General features: G+C 43.2%; 1 protein-coding gene across 3 annotated transcripts in view; it reads right to left on the bottom strand.

The window, feature by feature from the left end:
* ZFAND6 (zinc finger AN1-type containing 6) overlaps nt 1-19,811 on the bottom strand; it is a 44,456-nt gene that overhangs the window by 22,154 nt on the left and 2,491 nt on the right. For 2 of the 3 annotated variants that reach the window (XM_061371368.1, XM_061371366.1), the window contains exon 2: nt 11,716-11,809. The gene's annotated coding sequence lies outside the window, so the exon portion shown is untranslated. Of the gene's footprint in view, nt 1-7,592; nt 7,702-11,715; nt 11,810-19,811 lie in introns of those variants that run through there. The other variant, XM_061371367.1, reaches the window with a different exon arrangement.

The following is a 19,811-nucleotide window of genomic DNA, read 5'->3' as shown; positions in this document are numbered from 1 at the left end:
TAGATACTTCTGCCACAGTGCTGCTGGGCCAGGAACTCATCTACTTTGAAGGCTTCATTCTTCAAAAGCTTGGACTGGTTCTTTTTATCTGGTTTATGGTGCAGCTCTACAGCTCTGCTGCAGGAGGAAGGTGAAACTACCCAGCTAATGTCAGAACTGAGAGGTCAGAGTGAAAATTAAGAGTTGCCTTGTACAGCATTAACTAGCTAAGACAGTGTCTGACTAATATGTAAGGGGCTAGGGAACAATCAGAAATTTGCACCATGAGACACTCTTCGTTCTGGTTTCCTAAACTATACCACTTGCTCAGATGGAGAGGTCATTACACTGTTTGATGGAAGGAAAAGCTTAAAAACTATTGGAAGAACTTGATTAAGGACAACTGGCAGTGGGAGAAAAAAGTGCCATCATGGAACAGAATTTTTTTTATCCTTCTTTCCCAAGCCCATACAGAACAGACTGCCTGTATTTCAGTTTCTCAACTGACAAGACAGAGCTGACAGCTTTTGAGTAAGAGCCTGCATTGCAAACACTGTGCTTTAATCACCAGAGCATCCCTTTTACCTACTAATACTCCAGGTACAATTCTGCAAACTGATTTTCTGACAACCAGGTTTACTATTCATTCTGTTTTCAGACAAGTTTCAGCTATGTGAGCATGCATTTCTAGTAGAATGTCTCCCCCACTTACTTGTCCAGAACACTTAAATCAGCAAGTTAAGAGCACAATAGCCTAAAAATAGCATGGCTGGATGCCACTGTCTCCCCATTTATTACAATGGTACCTTTGTACAGAGTTTTCTACAGTTCTACATAGAAGAATATATCCATAAATGTCTTTAAGGCAGGGACTTATGTCTAAAAAGGCCAATCTGTTAAGTAGTTGCATGGGACTTCCCCCTTGTTCCTCAAGCCACATAAACAGAAATTTGCATTTTTAGAAGCCTTTTGAATAATAGCTCTTTAAGTAGATCTGACTTCTCTTTTTATCCTCTTGCCATAGTGACTGTATTCTGCCTGAGAACAGATTGACACATGACAGAGTAACAGCACTTTCTAGATAAAGGAAAATTCATGATATAAAAGGAAAAGTAGACGAACACAGAAAATTCTAGCCAGATCTCTCTTCAATTATTGTGCTTGGCATATAAAAGCCTGTATAGAATGGATGAAGAGGGAACACAACCTGTTCATAAGATATTGGACCTCAACTGTCAGCGAGGTGCAGCTTTCTATCACAATGCTCATTCCACTCACAAACACTACCCAACAGGGCTTCTACCAGGAAACGACAGAAAAAAGCACAATATATTCCCTTTTATTACAGAGTAAGGTTAGAAACAAGGGGGAGATCTGCAAGACCAGTGCCCTTCAGCTTGACCTAAAGATGCATTCACAGGCATCTACCTGCTGCACTATACTAGGTTAATTCCACAAGTACCATGTCCTTGATATGGCTTGAAAAACAAAAGCCAAATGCCTTAACACTGTCTCACAGATATCTCTCCTGTCTCATACTCTTTTTGTTAGGACAAAAAGCCTCACACTACTGTTGAACAGTATCTGTATCCCCTATGTTAAAATCATTGATTTTAATGCATAACCTCAGGTTTCAAGAGAGGACTTTCCCATTTTAAACAACTAACTCAATGCTGCTTAAGCAAACCCAGCAACACTGCAACATGTGTTTTACTCTGTATATGCCACCCTGCCTAAGTTCACCAGGAAAAGCTATCAGGACATACAAAGAAGAGTTAATAAATTCTTCATCTCAGGCCTAGACAGTCTGAGAAATTCAGGTGTCAGAGCTGCAGCAAGGACAGAGGTACTCCTCAGAGCAAGCAGGTATTTCTAGCATTCCGACTGTGCACTGGGGGATAAAAGGAGGGTAAGTGGATAGCAACTAATCAGGATTTATTTATATAAAGAATGACTAGGTATAAACTTAAGACCACAGATCAGTCACATGATGACTTTGCAGAATAACAATCTAATTCTTGCAATAAGAGAGACCATAGGTAACAGTCAAAAGTTTCATAGACGCCAAAAGAAAAAGCAAATGCAAGACAACACAATCAGTTAAGTGACCAGAGTGTGAAATGAAATTTTGTTGTTTTTAACAAAAGATGTTTTAAAGCCAGAGAATTACTTCACTGCTATGCTTAAGAATTTCAAATCTCACCCAAAACATTAAGCCCAGTACGACTACACCTATTCGGAAAGAAAAATATTCCTCATACATGGCTGCCAGGCCAGTCCACAGCAAATCAAACAGTCCTTGATCTCAGCACTAGTTTCAGCCCTGCACAGTTTGTCACACTCTGCTGACAATTTGTTATGTAAGTAATAATACAACTACCTTGACCTGTTGTTACTAATGCTGCCTTCCTCCTCCCCCAGGATACTTTAAACAAATCCCACAAAAATACACTGATATTCAAAACAACCCTATGGAGCAATTCTATAGTCTCATCCCTAAAAAATGTTCCCAGTAAGTCCTTCCATAGTGCCATATGATTATTTTTTTTTTTTTTAGTAAATTAGTAATTGAATTGTTTTGATTTCAATATCAATTTTGATATCAAACACTAAAATAACTACTTTTCACCAGAACAGCATTTGTTTGATAACTAATTCTAATTAATACCTACAAAATCACTTCATTCAAGGACTTCACACCAACATCCACTAGTACATCATACTAGCATACCACCTGGATAGCACAATCCCAACATAAGTCTGGTGAAGCTCACTTAGAAAATATTCCTGTATCAGCAACAAAAGCTACCTCAAGCTTCTTGCCCAATTCTGAAGGAACTAGGCAGGAAGAACCATCTCCAAAGGTTTAACACAAATACAGCCACTTCTTTTGCACCTACCATAGTAATGGTGCAGATTCCAGTACAAGGTCATTCTGCTGGCACAGAAAACATTCCACTATGTGGCAACATAACACTGCATTAAGGCCTTGATTCTAGATATGGTTTTAGAAAAAAAACATGTTCAATGCGTTCAGGGGATAACAGAGAAACAATTTAACCCTCCTTGGCAGTCTCCTACCTCCCCTGCCACCCCATCCTCAAAACAGCACTATCAACAACTCATTAAATACTTTCTTTTGAAATCTAACTCAAAGACAACCTTTTGTATATAAAAAGGCATGAATATGTCCAAATTAGGTACTGAAATTCTATATTATTGCCTGCAGAATCAGTAGGTCTCTCTTGCTTCTTACGTGCAAATACAATTCAAAACTTCAAGTGGAACATATCTGCATTCCCCATGCAATATTCTGCTTTCATCAGACCAATTATATTCAGTGGCACACACACAAACTGCCTGCCTTGCTCAAATTAATGGTGAAATCTTCAGTCCTTGTTTAAAAACAGCACATCCAATGCAAAATGTTTAAACAAGCTGAAAGCACTTCACTTCTACCCTCAAAAATACTGCTATTAAGCTCCCCCTCCAATTTTATTATTATGTTTGTATTTGTTTTCCTAATCCTTCACATAGCTAAAAGCATCATGAACCACAGGATACACCAGTGTAGTGTTGTCTTAAACCCTGGGCTAGTTACACTGCTCAGGTGGTAGCCAGGACCTGCCAAGACAGCCACACTGTTTATAGTTTAGTTCTCCAGATACAGCATTATTATGTTTCAGACTGACAAATACCATATCCTGAAGGTTAGAGTCCTGTGATATAAATACACCCTGACAAGGCAGAATGGCTGATCAGGGGTGGTCTTTAGCATGGAGACAGTTCTGGCTTCTGCAAGATTACATTAAAGGAAGCACTGTGAGTTTAGTAAAACTGCTGCTTAAAAAGGAGCTATTTTTAGACAAATGAGCACTCATTTTTTTAGTATTTCTTAAGTAATACTCAGAAGACTGAGTTAAGTTGATAAAAATGGAGCAGAAGATGGATTAAGTCAGGATTTAATTCAGTTTATGTCTTAATGTATGATTTAATAGCCAAAAAAAAGTTATTTCCAAATGAAAACTCAGTTTCTGTCAACAACTGGAGAATGAGCAAGAAAACACAACTTGATTAAGAAGAATATTTTTGCACTATTGAAGCTTTTGTTTTTGCTAATCTGTTTAGCTCAAAAGGCCTATAAACACAGTTGGAAGAAGGGATCTGTTAAAAATACATCACCCCACCCCTTCAATTAAGGGCTGAGAAGCTTATGACACATGTGAGACATCTACCAAGAACAGGGAAGGAAGACTTAATGTTCCTGATATTTCTAAAGGTGTATATATATATATATATATAAAAGGGCAGGTTTAAAAATCCCCAGTGTTTCATGCCTCTGCTAAAGGGATTTTAAAGCAAGAAGAGATCCAAGCTATTTTTATTCCTTTGTAGGTCATGTGTAATTAACTGCTTATTTTCACAAAACCTTATTACAGTGTAAACATCACTGGCCAGATCATCTGCCCCACCCAGGCTGAGCTTCACACCACAGGAGGCCAACTATCTCGGCAAGGAGCCCTTGTATCTTCAGGAGAGGGCCCTCCCTGCAGTACCAACCTTCCCTGCAACAAGCTGTGATGATCAGCAGCTCCTGAGCTCACTCCTTCACTACAGCTTTCCTAGAAACTGCAAACAAAGTACTTAATGGGCCTAACCTCACATCTACAACTATGGACAGATGTCCCTTTTTGGATATAGCTGAAACTCTCCAAGTTGACATTACTCCTCTCCCCAACTCCCTTCTGCCTTGGGCACACAGCAATTAGCAGAAATGATCACTAAACCACTTGGGGAATAGGGGGAGGAAGAGAGGAAGAAAAGAGCCAGTTGGGTTGGCTAGAGCCACTAATTAAAATGATTTAAGCCAGCCTATTGGCTTTGCCTCCAGTGCTCACACGACCCACTCTGCAGGAAGAATGGCAGGAGGCCCCTGTGTGTAGCAGAGGGCGCTCAGCAAGCAGGGAGCTACAGCCTATGTCACAGCTCACAGGATGGATGCCTGCCCTCCCTAAGGCTCCAGGCACGTTTCACAGAGATCATCCCATGGGAGAGGCATGCAGCCTTCTTTAAGTAGTATTAAAGAGTACCAAAGCACAGGGTTACGAACCCAGCACATGGTGCGCCACCTCACTTCATGACTAGAAAGTACCACCAACAGTCAGTGGATCACAGATTCCCACTGCCTCATAAACAAGGAAGATCAAATTTGGTTCTGCATTTTGCACACAGGTTTACAACGCCTTCTAGGAATCTCTTATTCACAGAGATGTATATTCTATCCTGGCACAAAAAGCAGACACATAAATCCCACAGCACACAACACATTCACAGTGTTTAAGATCTGCAGATGGAGCATGTGCAGAAGGTTTTATGAACAAGAAGTGCTGGAACAACCAATCATCATGCGGGGACAACACAGGTCCTGCCAGCGACAGCTCTGAATGCAGGCAAGAAACATTTGCTGTAGCCTGAATACAGAAGTTGTACAGCTGTGCCAGCAAAGTGGTGTGTTTATCCTTTAGGGCAGATTTGCTTTCTACAAACAGCCTGCATTAGAATTGTATACATGTGCTGAGAGAGTTGAGCATTGCACTTCTGTGTTGAATAAATCAAGAAAATTGGTCCAAGATAATATATCTTTCCTAACTAAGTTGGGGAGCAGAGAGGACCCAAGAAGAATGGCTGCTCAATCATCAAGCAATATGAACCAAGTTGCCTCATGTATTCAGTTGTTTTCCTGCTCTACACAAAACCAGCTTTTGGCTAAATGTAGTATTTAATAGCACACAAATACTGAAATTTGCTTCCTTTTGATTAAGTTAGTCTAATACACGTTCATAATATGTTTACAGAAATTACAGCAAACTATATTATTCTTCTTGTACTCACCTCAGACACCTGCCCATGCCACTCAGTTGAGGCCTAGCAGCACTTGCAAGTTAAGAAATTAATCAAAATCCAGGGATTTAAACGCATACCCTAGTCTTAAGTATCTCCCCTGATACACAAGATCTGGACTACCTCTCAGCTAAAAGACCATATACAGTCACTGCTCATTCTGAAGTAGTATTTCCAGGGTTAAATACAATCTAGAACATTAAAAAATGCTATAAACAGATAAAACCAGCAAGAGTGAATTAGTAATTCAGACCTATAAGCCACTGAAGCTTGGCAAAATGCCAGCATGTCAAGACACTGACATACAGAAAAGTAATCCATACCCAGCCTGTTGGGAGAAAGCAAAATGGCTCAATGTGAAACTGAAAGAAAGAAGTATACATTAATGATCACACTTGTTTACATCCAGTGGAGGTCTAAGCAATTGCTCTCCACTGTCATTTGGAATATTGCTGCTCCGCTTTCACATCCATTCTTCTATCCTCTTGAAAAATGATAGAAAACCCACATCAAACTGCTCAGACTCAACAAGTATCAGGCCCATGAGTATTCCTTTCCAATTCCCAGGAGCAGCTGTATATAGACACAAGTGTTTTCTATAAAAACCAAAGTATTTATGGAAGAAAACACATTTCCCATTCTGAAAGCACTGTTCTGTACATGGCCTCATCTAACATACTTGTCAAAGATACAGAAAGGATGACAATTAAAAGAAAGTCTTCATTCTCGTTAAATCCCCCTGCTTCCTGACTCGCCACTTCCTGCTCTCCTCCCTCTCACTCTACCCCGTGCCACCCGTGGCAAATCGTAGTTTTCCTGTTCCTGGAGACCCTTCAAGATGCAGAAAGTGTCACCAAAAAAAAAAAAAAAATCATTTACGATAAACCTGGTACAGAAACTGAAATCTTCCCTCAAACAAAACACCTGCTAGCAACGGGCAATACAGGATTCAAAAGAGATTCTGACCAATTCCAAAGGAAAATAATCTCCTCCCCCTCTTTTTTTCCCTTGCTGGAAGGGCTATAGCTGCAACACAGAGCAGTAACACTTAATTCTCCTGCCTGTAGTTATAATCGGAGCTCTGAGAGACCCAGATACTCTACAAAACTGATTAAAAAGAGAAAAAAAATGCAATGTTCTACATAGTTTTTACAGATCTTTGTTCTAAATGCTAAAGACCTGCGAGACATTCATCTCATCAAGAACAAACATACAGACAACAGCACAGCCGTCCTCAGTGATACAACAAAAGACAATTTAAGACAAATGACTTGGAGCAAATGCTATCACTGAATAATCCCGTGGCAGCTGTCATCATTAATTAGCCGAAATCTCATCAGAATCAGAGAAGTTAGAGTTAAAACCGAGCTCTCTTTCTGTAACATTGTGTAACTCCAAACGAGCAGCATTATCCTCCCTATTTTAGAATTAACATTTCTCCATAAAATAAGCTGGAAGGACTTGATCCTTCCACGCGTAAACACCCGGTTCAAGCCAACAGATGAGAAAAGAAAACTCGGTCAAGTTTGAACCTCTCAACACCTTATTTCCTGTGTAAAGAGCCCTTTTGTTCTGCTTCCCTGCATAGATGTTAATATCCTGCCATCATTAGAAAGCGAAACAATGGAGAAAAAGCCCCATGCACATGAACTTCGCTGCCCCGGAGGGCGAAATAACACCACACGACACGATTAGAACCGGAAAATTCCTACCCACGAAATCGCCTCAATTTGCTGTTTGCTTCACCCCAGATTAACTTCACTTGGAGCTGCACTTCGGCGCAACCTAGCCTGGACGCTCAGCCCCGCCTCCCCCGCCACGATTGGTCGAGGAGAGAAAGCCCCGCCCCACTAGCCAGGCTCCGCTCCCCGATTGGCGGAGCGGCGTATCCATTATTTAAAGAACTTTTCCTTGCTAGCAGGTTAGGCTGGGCGGGTTATAACACCCTGGGAGAGCGGGTTCTTAAAGGGACAGGACTCCGCTCCGGGCTGTGACAAACTACAACCTCTGCCGACGCGTCGCCCCGAGCCAGTTCCGGAGAGTGCCCCTGCGAACGGCAGCACCGGTCCCTGCGGGCACCCACCCCTACCCTGCACGCTGCTCTCAGGCCGGATGGGTTGGGGTGAGGAGAGCAGGCGAGTGAAGTGGAAATGCTTCACCCGCTGCAGTTACACAACTGCAGCTTGCTCTACTTACAGGGTATATTAGACGTGGGGTTTGAGCCCATCCACTCTTAGAGAGTGGCTGGAGTTACCCCGCGAAGCCGGGCACACTACATCAATTAGTAACCCTGGCTAAAAATACGCGGGGATGCCCGTTCCCAAGGCTTGTTTCAATTGAAAGCGTGAGTCAGCACAAGAGGAGCTCCGCAGGAAGCGACCGTCTCCATCTCACAAGGTACCATGGCTCTGCCAGAAACTTTTTGTGCTTATTCAGGCTTCACTTGACTGAACACATTTGCAAGACCCTGTTCAGATTCTCACGATCCAGACCGTTTCTCACAGCGTAACTTCCTCTCAGCACTACACAAAAACCTGTTGTTTAGGTGAAAAGTCTTTTTTTTTTCCACAACATAAACACTGATTCAGTTCTCCACCCATCTATCAAGTGAAAAGTCTGGAACATGCAGGAAGAGTAAAACCAAAACAAGGCTTAAGTATTTCACAGGTGGAGATGTGACACCTTGTCCTATTCCAAACAAGCAAGCTGGGGAAGAGCCAAAACGCAGCCAGTGTTCCCCCTGCAACCCACAAGTATCATGGTTACACACCACTTTTCTACACACCACTTTTCTGCACACCAAGGCTGCCTTGCATAAAACACCGTCACACACTTAGTGTAAAATAATTAAAGGTATAAAGCTAGGGGAAGATGCAGCACTCAGTGCAAGCACATTTGGGTTCAGTTTGTACTGTGAAGGGGCAGAAGGGGTAAACTCTCCCGTTTTAGTTCTTCCCACTTTCCTCTTCCAGGCTGGAGCAGCCTGCCTTCCCTTCACCTTCTGCCTATACCACAAAATGTGTATCTGTTGTAACTTTCCTAATGCTGAGTGATCAAGCCCAAGACATTTTAGCAGATCTGCTTTACTCCAAATACCGCCCAGCATCAGGGAAAATATTTACAGCCAAGTGCTCCCCTGAGCTGAAATGCATGCACCAACAGAGCATAAAACACACCTTCTGGAAGGACATTTAATTCTTCTAAAACGGTCAAACAGCACATGTAATGCTACCTTCTATTTTAGAGCAATCTATTACACCGCAAATCCAAACAGGCCTGAAAAGCAGCAGTTCATGCAGTTTTAAGTTACTAAGTAGTAAACACTACACAAATGGAATTATCAAGATCTGCATAACTTCCCCTACAGAACCTAAAATATAACTGAGAGAAACAGACCTTAACCTTTACACCTGAATTCAGTGCTCTGCATGAGTCAGTAGACTAGAAGTTAATCAGGTCCCCTGAGGATAACTCTGAAGCCAACTCTGAGGCCGTACTTACATGACAGGATTTTTGACCAAACATTATCTAAGCAATCAAACCCAAGAAAACAGTTCATGCAAATAACACATACCAGTAAAACACCCTCTAAGCATTTCAGTAATCCATCTTGGAAAGCTTCAAGTTTAAAACACAATAAATTTAGGCCCATAAAAACAACAGAAGTCACAAGTCTTATCAGTCAAACCACCTAATGCTAGAAGAGGCCATGACAAGCCTAAAGTCAGCGTTATTGTTTAAGTACTTTCAAAAGGGGAGGATAAATAGAAACCCAAACCAGACACATTACCCTAAAACTCCCCAGCTCTGTATGCTACCACAGACATCCAGCCACCTTGTAACTGCAACAGTGATGAAAAGTAATGTTTATCACCAACCAGGCCACATTTCAGCTCATGCTTCTGTTACACAGGCAACTAGCAGCTCCTTATCACTACAAGTGAGAAGTTTCATTCCTTTTTTCTCACCTAATTCCCCCCCCCCCCCCCCCCCCCAGTCACACAGGCTGGCCAGCTCCGGTGCTCATCAGACCCTTCCATCTGCCTCTTAGTCACTGCTCTGGCAGAAATTTGGCCAGCTTCTGATAAGCAAGAGCAGGGTTTACCCAGAGCATAAGGGGAACAGCAAAAGAGATTCTCCCCTATTCAACACTGACCTCCTAGATTTGGTTACCTCATCTCATTTAAAGCAAAACAAAAACCAAACCAAACCACACACAACACAAAACTATCATAAGAAGAATGCCACAAGAGTAATTTGCTGTCCTCACAGAAGACTAATAAAAATCTGTGAAGCGCGACATGCAAATGAGGTTCACAGCTGAATGTGGCTCACTGCACTACAAATCACAGGTAAACACATCTGTAGATGTTGGAAATCCAGACAAAAAATTGCTATTCAAGGTATTATTCCATGCTGAAGGGGGCCTAGTGAAACTAGATATTTAGAAGCCTAATTTATAAGCTCAATTTCTGTACATAACCAACCTGGTTTCCCTGTGAATACACATTCTGAAGAAAATGCAGAGGCACTACTTTAAAGTCCAGTTATGGCTTTGCGGCTCTTACAACATCTGTCACAACGCAGAAAAACACTCCAAAACAGCAGATTGCAGCTGCAAGTCCATTAAGCAGGGAAGTTTTGACACCAGCATTGGAAAGCTTTAGTTTGCTGCCACCAAACTTTGCACTGACAGTAACAAGAGAAAGCACCTGACTCTCATTTGACTGCTGTAATCATGGAACAGCTAAAAGGCCATTTGTTCTACAATCTCACACATAGAAGACAGCAAGTTTGGAGGACTTAACAGCTCAAGAGATCAAGAACAGAGCCTTTTATCTTCAAGTCACCAGTTCAGAGACCAGAATAGTAGCGATCAAAAGGTACATGTGATGGCTGTTCAGGGATTAGATGAAGAAATGGTTACTCACTGCCTGGTTCCCAACAGATCAGTGTGAAGCACAACAGCTTTCCTCACCACATTCTGCACCTGTTTTTCACAGCCTTAAAATACACTGCACCTCCTGGATTCTATACACGTTAATAAGTAGCAAAGCAACTGAACTGCTGCACACACATACTGAACTTGCATTGTAGAAAAGGACTTTACCCTCTGGTTGTCAGTTATGTCAGCAAGACAGCATGTAATGAAGCTTTTATTATTTTCAAACAAACATAGCTCTTTCAGCTTTTTATTATTAGAGACAGCCTTAAAAGTAATGTTTAGCTTCCCATTCCTTTCATACCCTCAGACGCTGCAATCCTGTTTATAAACAACAGTCCTCAAACTTGCTGTATTATGTATGTAGCAATTTCAGAACTTGGGCATTTCAGAGATGACTGAGACATTACTAATCATTTTTTTTAATCAAAGCTAAACAACACAGACTTCATGAGGGCCATGTTTACTTAAGGACAGCAGGAGAAAATTCCCTGTCTGATGGAAGAAACATTCATTTTCATGTACCTTCAATACACCAGTGGGCAGTCTCTAGAAAGTCAATTAGCAATTCACTTTCCAACTTGATTAGTTTTTAAAGTCTGCAAGAGTACCTGAGATTTTCAGGCTGGATCAGTAAGATGAAAACAAGTTCAGACTATATGTTCACTGAACGTTCTAGAGCTGACAGATTCACTGTGCCACTACAAACACTATTACCAAAATCAATCTTATACACAACCCCAGCAATACATAATGCATGCATTCCCAAGAATGAAGTTGCTGATAAAAAGCCAAGATCCTACACACTTCAGACTTCTTAGAAGTAACTAAGGAGGCCCTTGCATACAAAGAATTCCGCTTGCTATTCCAGGAGTCTAGAGAGAACAACATACCAGACAGATGAGATTCCAGTAGTCTTGAAGAACTTGCAGATTTCCTCTTGCTGCTTTCAATCCAAGATATGCTGCTGTACTGCAGTAATCAAATCTAGAAACAACAAAAGATGTGGATATAGTAAATACTGGGTCTTCATCAGAGGGGACTGGTTAGTAGTCTGGACAGCAGTACTGATGCATCAGACAGACACATTCCCCTGAAAGTCTTAGCAGCTCCTTCAAACCACCCAAAGCTTAGCCACCCCAGGAACCTGAAAGTTCATCCATGCATTAGATTCCAACTGCCTCCTTTAATACACGAATAAGTCACTAAGAGAATAATTCCTTCCCCCCTTCCCTGTTATCTCTTGGCTTGTAAAGCTGCACATCCGTAACAGGTCTCAATTGCTCTCAACAGTTTCCATGTTGGTTTGGTTTCAAGACTGGTCTTCTGGTAGTGGTGTTTTTGTTTGGGGCATGTGTTCAATTATTTCTTTATCTGTTGTTATGTTTGAGGGGTTTTTAAATCAGGACATGGAATTATATCTATCCTGTACAGCTACGCCACCAAGGCCTCCAGTAATAGATGGCCACATCACTTGCTTCAGTCACAGTCCTTGAGAAGCTACCTAGGCATTTTAGAAGACTTTGCCTTGATATAAGATACCTCAAGGGAAGGGGAAAAAAAAAAAAAAAAGCATACTGAAGTTTTCATTGAATTTAGCATGGTCCAGCAACATTTATGTGTAATCTATACTCTTTGTACCTTAAATCAAGTATCTTGAATGCAAGTCATAACCCATTCACTACTTAGAAAACATAAGAATAGCTGCATAGCTGTTAGCTGCCAAGAAAATGGAGCCAGAAGTTTGCATACTTACAACTCTCTCAGAAATCAGACTGATTAATATAGCTGCTACAAAAGGACACTTTCACAGGAACAGGGATTACCTTTATCTGTAACCATAGCAACTTTTCAGTAGTTTGCCTTAATGCTACTCTCTCTCTGATAACTTGCCACTATCTCTTTCAAGCTATTTGTACAAGGTTTTGAATGTGCCATCTGAGGCCATAAAGTAATAAGGAGTTGAAATGCAAACTTGCATTCTCAGATCACACTCTCACAAGTGTATTATGCAACATACAATGTTGTTCATTTCTGCCACAAATTCATGATTAGTCAAGGAGTAAATTTAATCTGTTATTATTTTAACATGATTCATAGTTTTATAAGACAAAAAAAAAAAAAGTACTTTAAGAGGTATCCATTGAAATACACAGGAGATGGTTTCTTCAGAAGTGAAGAATTTGTTCTGCTCTACCTGGAAAGTAGTAAACCCAAGGAATTGTGCCACTGACAGATCACAGACTTTGACACTGGGTATCATAGGCAACAGAAATCATCCTAACACACACTTATTTTGGCCTGAATATATGGCAGATCAGAGAAGAGCCAGTGCCCTTGTTCTGGGTAAGGTGACTAATATAGAGAACAGGTGTAAATACCTCAGCAGTAGATAAACAAATCAGGCAGAATTCAAAGAGCAAAGCTATAAAAGTTAAAGGAGAGGTAGGAAAGAGACTAAGGAAGGAACTGACATATTTGTTTCCTCAAGAGTTACCATCCACAGTTCAGAACAGGATTAGCACTCTATGAAAGAAATTATTTAAGGTGACATCACACAAACAAAATTATTTGCTTGGAAGCAAGAGGAGGAAGAGAACAGTTTCTTCTTGATTTCCACACCCCCATGAAGTCCATAGGGCAGCTTACCAAGCTGCACCCTTCTCTCTTCAGCATAGCTTGGCACAGTTAAGATGTGCTCATAAGATCCATACAAGAATGAAGGAAACCCTACATGCTCTTTACTACCCGTAACCCTTACGCAATGACACCTATTACAGGACAAGCCTGGACAAACATCCATGGAATGGACTTCAAACACAACGGTGCACTTTAAGTCAGTCCACATAGGGGTAGAAGTAGCTACTATCAGTTTTGCCAAATGCCTCCATATTACATCAGCACATTTAGTGGAAGCGTCTGTGTTTTGCTGTTGTTACTGGAAAGAAAATAATTCTTTTTCTTTTTAAGATCCTCCATCCTAACATCCTGTGGAAACACGAGTGGATATTCACACCCCTTATCTATCACTCCAGGCTTTTGTGTAGAGCGTAGAAGTTTGGCTGAACTTTCACAGGGGTGAACACAGGAACAACAGAAACTTTTCGTACAATAAAACTCAAAAAAGATGACAACCTGCTGTAGGCTTAAACCCTTGGTTTAAGAGGAAGGGTGCCACAACACAAACTGCATGTTGCTGCCTAAATAATCATGTCCCCAACCCAGCCAAAACCGCTGCACTGAACTTATCCGAGGAGCAAAAACATATGCCCTGAGTGCAGCCTCCAACAGCCCCAATTCGGGGAGAAGGCCCCGCAAGAGTCGGGGGAAGCCCCCGTCACTTGCAGGGCACCACTACCAGTTCAAGTGCGATCCCCCGCAGCAGCTCGGGGACCCACCGGCCGGGGAGGCCTCGCCGCCAGCTCCTCACCGGCCACGCTAAAATGCCTGCGGTGCCGGGGCGGCCAGGGCCGGGCGCAGGGCTGGCGGTGCGCCGCGGGCCGCCCGGCCGCCTCTCGCCTTCCACCCAAGGACACGAGTACAAACACCTCTGCCCTGGGATGGCTCCTGCGCACGCAGCGAGGAGCTGCGCGGCGGGGGGGTGCGGGGAGGAGGAAGGAACGACCAAAAAAGGCAGAAAAGGAGCCCCAGGGCCCTGCGCCCGGCCCGGCCTCACCGCCGCCCCGCAGCCCGGAGCCCGCCAGGTGAAGCCGGTCAGCGGAGCGAGAAAGGGGTGCGAGGAGAGCCCTTGCCTCAGCCCTCACCCCCCGCCGTTCCTCATGGGCGGACGAGCGGGCGGCCGCCGCCCCACCTGCCCCACCGCAGAGCGGGGTCGCCGGCCGGCAGCCGCTCCCCCCGCCGGCCCCCAGCCCGGCAGCTCTCCCCTCACCTTGCTCCGGGCCCGCCGCCTCCTGCCGCCGCCCGCCCGCTCCACCGGGCCCCGATCGCTCCTCACCAAACTTTTTTTTCCTTTTCTCCGTGTTTCGCTGCCCTCAGTGACGCGGTCGGGCGCTGATTGGCGGAGCGCAGGAAGGGAGGCCGCGGAGAGGCGGAGCTACGGCCCGCGACTAATTATTACGAGGAGACGGCGGCGACGTGAACCACTAAATGCTATTTAAAGGGACAGCGGCCTGTCATCCGTTCTACCCCACACGCACCGAGAATGACCTGAGGCGAACGCAGGGCCGGGAGCAGGCGGGCGGGCGGGCGACTGCCGCTGGCACCGGGCGCCTTGAGCGGGCAGGGGACCCGGCTGGTGCCCTGGGGAGAGAGGAAGACCGCCCACGGGCCTGGGGTAGCCCGTGAGGAGATCAGCCCCTCACACGACGCCCCGTCATACCTCACATGCCTCGTCAGCCCTCTTCCCCCCACAAATAAATTCATCTTGCTATAAAAATCCTGTGTAGCTGCCTGCTGCCACCCCCTCTGCCGTGGGGGAGTTCCAAATCCGTGGAGGAGAAGGTTTCCAGTCAGCGGGTTTCTCTTGTGTGGGGCTGTACATCACCCTGGCTGGACACCACGTCTGCCCTGCACAGTCAGCTATGGAGTTTGTTATCTACAATATTTTGCATGATTTGGTTCTGTTTTCGTATCTTTTTTTTTTTTTTTCCCATTGTGGGGCTCTGAGGCAATTACACCACAGCTTATCTTTATACAGAACGTTTTCACATCACACGCACTATACCCAGTCTAATGTCACAGGTGGCTGTAAGCTAAACCATAAAGGAAGGTTTTGAAGGTGAGATTTAAGGATGTTGTGAGAGTTGGAGGCTCAAAGCAGATGGAAAGGGAGGACAGGATTCCAGAGAGATGAAACAAGCGAAATAAAAGAGGAATTTTATCTTTGGAGAGCACACTGGAGCAGGCCAAGGCTGCGGGAGCTGCCAGGAGGTGAGCTAAGTTTGCACTGAATTTTGGAGGAGGAGAAAAAAGTGAGCTATTGTGAAGCTCAAAGGATGCCAGAGAAGCTGAGGATGGGTAAAATGTTTCCATTCTCATGGGGAACAGCAAGAAGATTTGAGAAGTTTTGGTCTTTTTTGAGCAAAGGAACTCAAGACTATCCTAAGCCAGGCATTGCACCAGGCCACACAAGGATATCAGCAAAGATAAAGTCCAAGCAGAGATCCTCCATGGGCAAGATCACTATCACCAATGGTGTGAGCATAGTGGGTAGAACCATAAACCTGGCAAAAGAACTTAAAGGGAAGAAGGCCCTTAATTCCTTTTTTTGAATAGCTGAGCTTGGACCAACACCAGAAAATGCTGGTGCAACCAGCATGTAAGTGCTAACATAGCTTTACACCTATTTTGGTAGAGATTATTCACTCTTGGCTGTCTTTGCTGATGCAATAAGTCTTCCAAATGCCAGGCTGTATGAACAGAAGATGACCTGCATTGCATGTGGGTATCACAGCATTCCCCACAACATTATTTGGAGTGCTTTCATGGTGTTGGCAGTAATCATAAGGAGCTGTGGGGGGGAATGATCACATTCCTCCAAGCCTCTCCATGATCATCTCTTTTTTAATATATGATTTTTTAAAAACCTCAAATTCCCTTTGGTTCATCTCAGGCTGCTTTCTTTGTGGCAGATTTCCTCTCACCATTAGAAACAGAGATGCAGAAGAGTAGGGTGGAACATTGACAGTGCCTGTTTAGACAGGCCAAGTTTCTTTTGCAGTTGTGAGCAATCAGCACAACAGCTGGCAGCGGCAGCAGTGGGAATAAAAAGGGAAATGCAAACAGTGAACAAGGCGGACACCTCCTGCCAGGAGTTATTGACCAGCAACACATGGTGGAACAAATGTTAAGTTATGGCAGCAAATGTCAAGGGGGAGCAGCCGCATGTTCAGATGTCATCTTTCTCAAGTTGTGAATGAAGCTCATCAGTTTTCTGATGTGCCCAAAAGAGGAAACTCAGTTATAATAATTCTGGAGTAAATGGATTTCTGGAAGCATTCAGAATGGTCAGAAGTTGCCACAGCTCAAAAGGGGCAAACAACTGGGAAATAGGGAACACAAAGGTTTATGTCATGTACAGAAAAAGAACCAGTAGTCAAACTGTCCCTGAGGGAGAAAATTAATATACAAGATGGGGTAGAATGAAGAATGGATTAAAAATTAAACGTACATCTTGATACACTGTGAATAGAAGACATAATATTAAAGAAATAGTGTTCAATTTTCTCATTTGAGGACCTCAAGACGGATAGGCTAAAAACCCTAAGTAGGATAAGGAAAGAGAGAAGTTTATAATCAGAGAAATGACTAAGCTGTTATCCACTCAGAGAAGGGCATCCTTGACTCCGAGAGAAGGTCAGAAATCAGCTAAAGAAGATGGAAAGTCAAAAGTGACCCTGATCCAGCAGGTGAAAACAGAGGCCTGTTTTCTGTAAACCACTGCAGAGAAGGAGTTCATTGATAGGAATAGTTTTGAATTCTAAGAGTAGACTAATGTTCAGCATGACCTAGAAGCATGTGGAGGCTGATATGTGATGGGGTGTTCATCTCCATGGAACAACTTCATTCTACCAGGCAGGATTTTGCTTGAACAAAGCCATCCAGAAGAAGCTCCAAACAATTAAGCAGGGATCTCAGTACAAGCTGAAACACCCATGAGGCCGGTGAAAGGTTTCCCAGCTATGCTGGCAATTTGATGCTGCATGGCAAAATGGAACAATCAGGGAACAGTATGTCCACATTTATAATGTTACAACTGAAACAGTGTTTATTCTCCTTGACCTGCATTGTTTAGATCTGCCTGTTGTAATTTAAGGCTCCCAACACCCTGGTATCTCAGCACAACTTATTCTCATGTTCTTAAGTGCCATCTATTCATATACCCTTTAGAAGTTGTTGGCAAAAATTGTCTGAAATGAGTTTCTTTTAGTTTTTATTCCCTTCTCCCAAATCCATTTAAGCTATCTCCTAACGCACACAAATGCAGAGGACGTTTTTCTCTGTTTCCTTTCATGTTTGCTTCTGCTATAGCAGCTGTTATTTCTTTTGCTAAAGCTTCAGAGACCACTTGAGGAATCTTAGTAATGTATTCATTTTAAGGTAGCTTTATCTTCGGAGCTCGTAAATAGAAAGACTCTTCTTCACTTCAGTGGGCTTTGGATCAGGTGTTTAATGCTAACATCATTTCAGTTCTCCTCATCTAGTTGTTTGGGCCCAGCATGCATCCCCTGAGACTGCTGAGATTTTCACCAGAGACTCTAATGAGAGCAGAATCAGCCCCTACTTCCTGAGAGACAGCCTACAGAAATCCAAAAGAAATAAGCACAAGACTTTCTTGAACAACTGAGTCTAAAACTTGATCTGATTTTATCCTCAATCTCACCAGATTTTTTCCACAGCCACTCTGACCTCTGTTCTATGTATTATCCTAACAGGATGAACTGGAGTTTCAGCTACCCAAGCCCAGTGGAAATTGGGCCCAGCAGTCATTTGGCAGTGGCCCTTCAAGAGCAGCAATGCCAGCTCTCTATTTCAATACCCACATTTAGAGATCTGTAGAATTACAGTCCAAATTCTGCTTGTATCTGCAAACCCAGAACACCACTGACTTCAAGGGGGTTGTAGGATTTTAGCCAAGAGCAGAAATTAGCCCAGGAAATTTCAAGATTCCCTCATGTTTGTTTATCTGGTGTTATCATTGAGAACGAAGAGCTTGCTTCATGATGCATTTTACTTTTAAATTACATAAAGGATATTTACTGTGCTGATGCCACATAGTTTGCAAGAAAGATGCACATATGGAAATGAAAAAACACTGATTACCATTAGGATTTCCAGCTTCCAGCATTCATTTTCCAAAACAACCCAGGGACTATTTCTCATAAAAAATTTTGAAATGAAAATCAAGTTTTTTGCTATTTATGTATGGCATCCTGCAGTCTTACTCATCAAGTCAGTTGTGAAAATGGTCAGAATAAAAAAGCCTCATAATGTAGAAAAAGTCCAGTTCTCTGCTTTTATTTTCTCTATACTGGTAAAAGCCCTTCCCAAATCTTCGTTCGCGAAGTCAAGCCATGATGATGATGACTGGTTTCCCAGCCAGAGACATGAGTCCTTGCCTAAAGTAATGTCCTTCTGCCTCTCAGGGGGGTGGGGGGAGTTCTGGGGAGAGCTCAGTGATCACCAGTGATCACCACGGCCACAGATAAAGGCTGAGAACAAATGGATCATTCTGTAAAAACAGGTAAGTGGATGCCAGGCAGAGCATGGCTGCACAAAAGCAGTGGAGCCAGGTCAGTCCTGCCCTGCCCAGGGTGACACCACCTGCTTCAGAGCCAGCAGCTCATTGATCCTCTTGCAGCTGCAGAACAGACCTGAGAGCAAAGTGCCTGCTCAGTGTCTGTACTGAGCAGGGAGCAGGATAGGATGGAGATCCTCCACAGAGCAGAGCTCCAGTCTGGTTCTAGTTGGAGCTATTGGGCTGCTCAGCATCTTTCAAAATGAGGCAGATTGTTTTGCCAGGCGGTTACAAGTCTGGGAGCTTCCTTCTAGATAGCCTTTAGAAATCTGGGCTGAGGCTTTTTAAAGCCTTAACGACTCCCTATTTAAGCTTTTAATATCCATGTTAAATTGTTCATTGAGCATGGCCTGGTATTCAGAACAGTGTTGCCATTGTCACCCCATGAGTAACTTTAGGCAAAGAAATTATCTTGTACCTCTGTGCCTTTTCTTCTGCATCTGCTTTGTCTATGTAGATAGTAAAGTCTTTCAGCCAAGGAGTGGCTCATGCTATGTGTGTCTAGTCATCAACACACTGAACTGCAGTCTTGCTGAGAGCCTCTCTGTGTTCCTCAGTCCTACCCGTAACAGTAGCATTTTTACACATAGTGGCTTCTGTATATGCTTGCCTTTCACCCTACTGCAGAAACAGGGCTTTAGCATTACTATTTACAACTAAAATCTGGAGTCCTAAACTCTGTAAAACTGAAGTATCCATATACCATGCTTGCATGAAAACTCCACAAATTCT

This window comes from Neopsephotus bourkii, unplaced genomic scaffold (assembly GCF_033783945.1).
Source record: "Neopsephotus bourkii isolate Nb327-2 ecotype Australia unplaced genomic scaffold, CSIRO-AGI_Nbou_v1 NB_1572, whole genome shotgun sequence".
NCBI classification, from domain to species: domain Eukaryota; kingdom Metazoa; phylum Chordata; class Aves; order Psittaciformes; family Psittacidae; genus Neopsephotus; species Neopsephotus bourkii.
The sequence above is the reverse complement of the archived record's forward strand: the minus strand, read 5'-3'. Positions and strand labels throughout refer to the sequence as shown.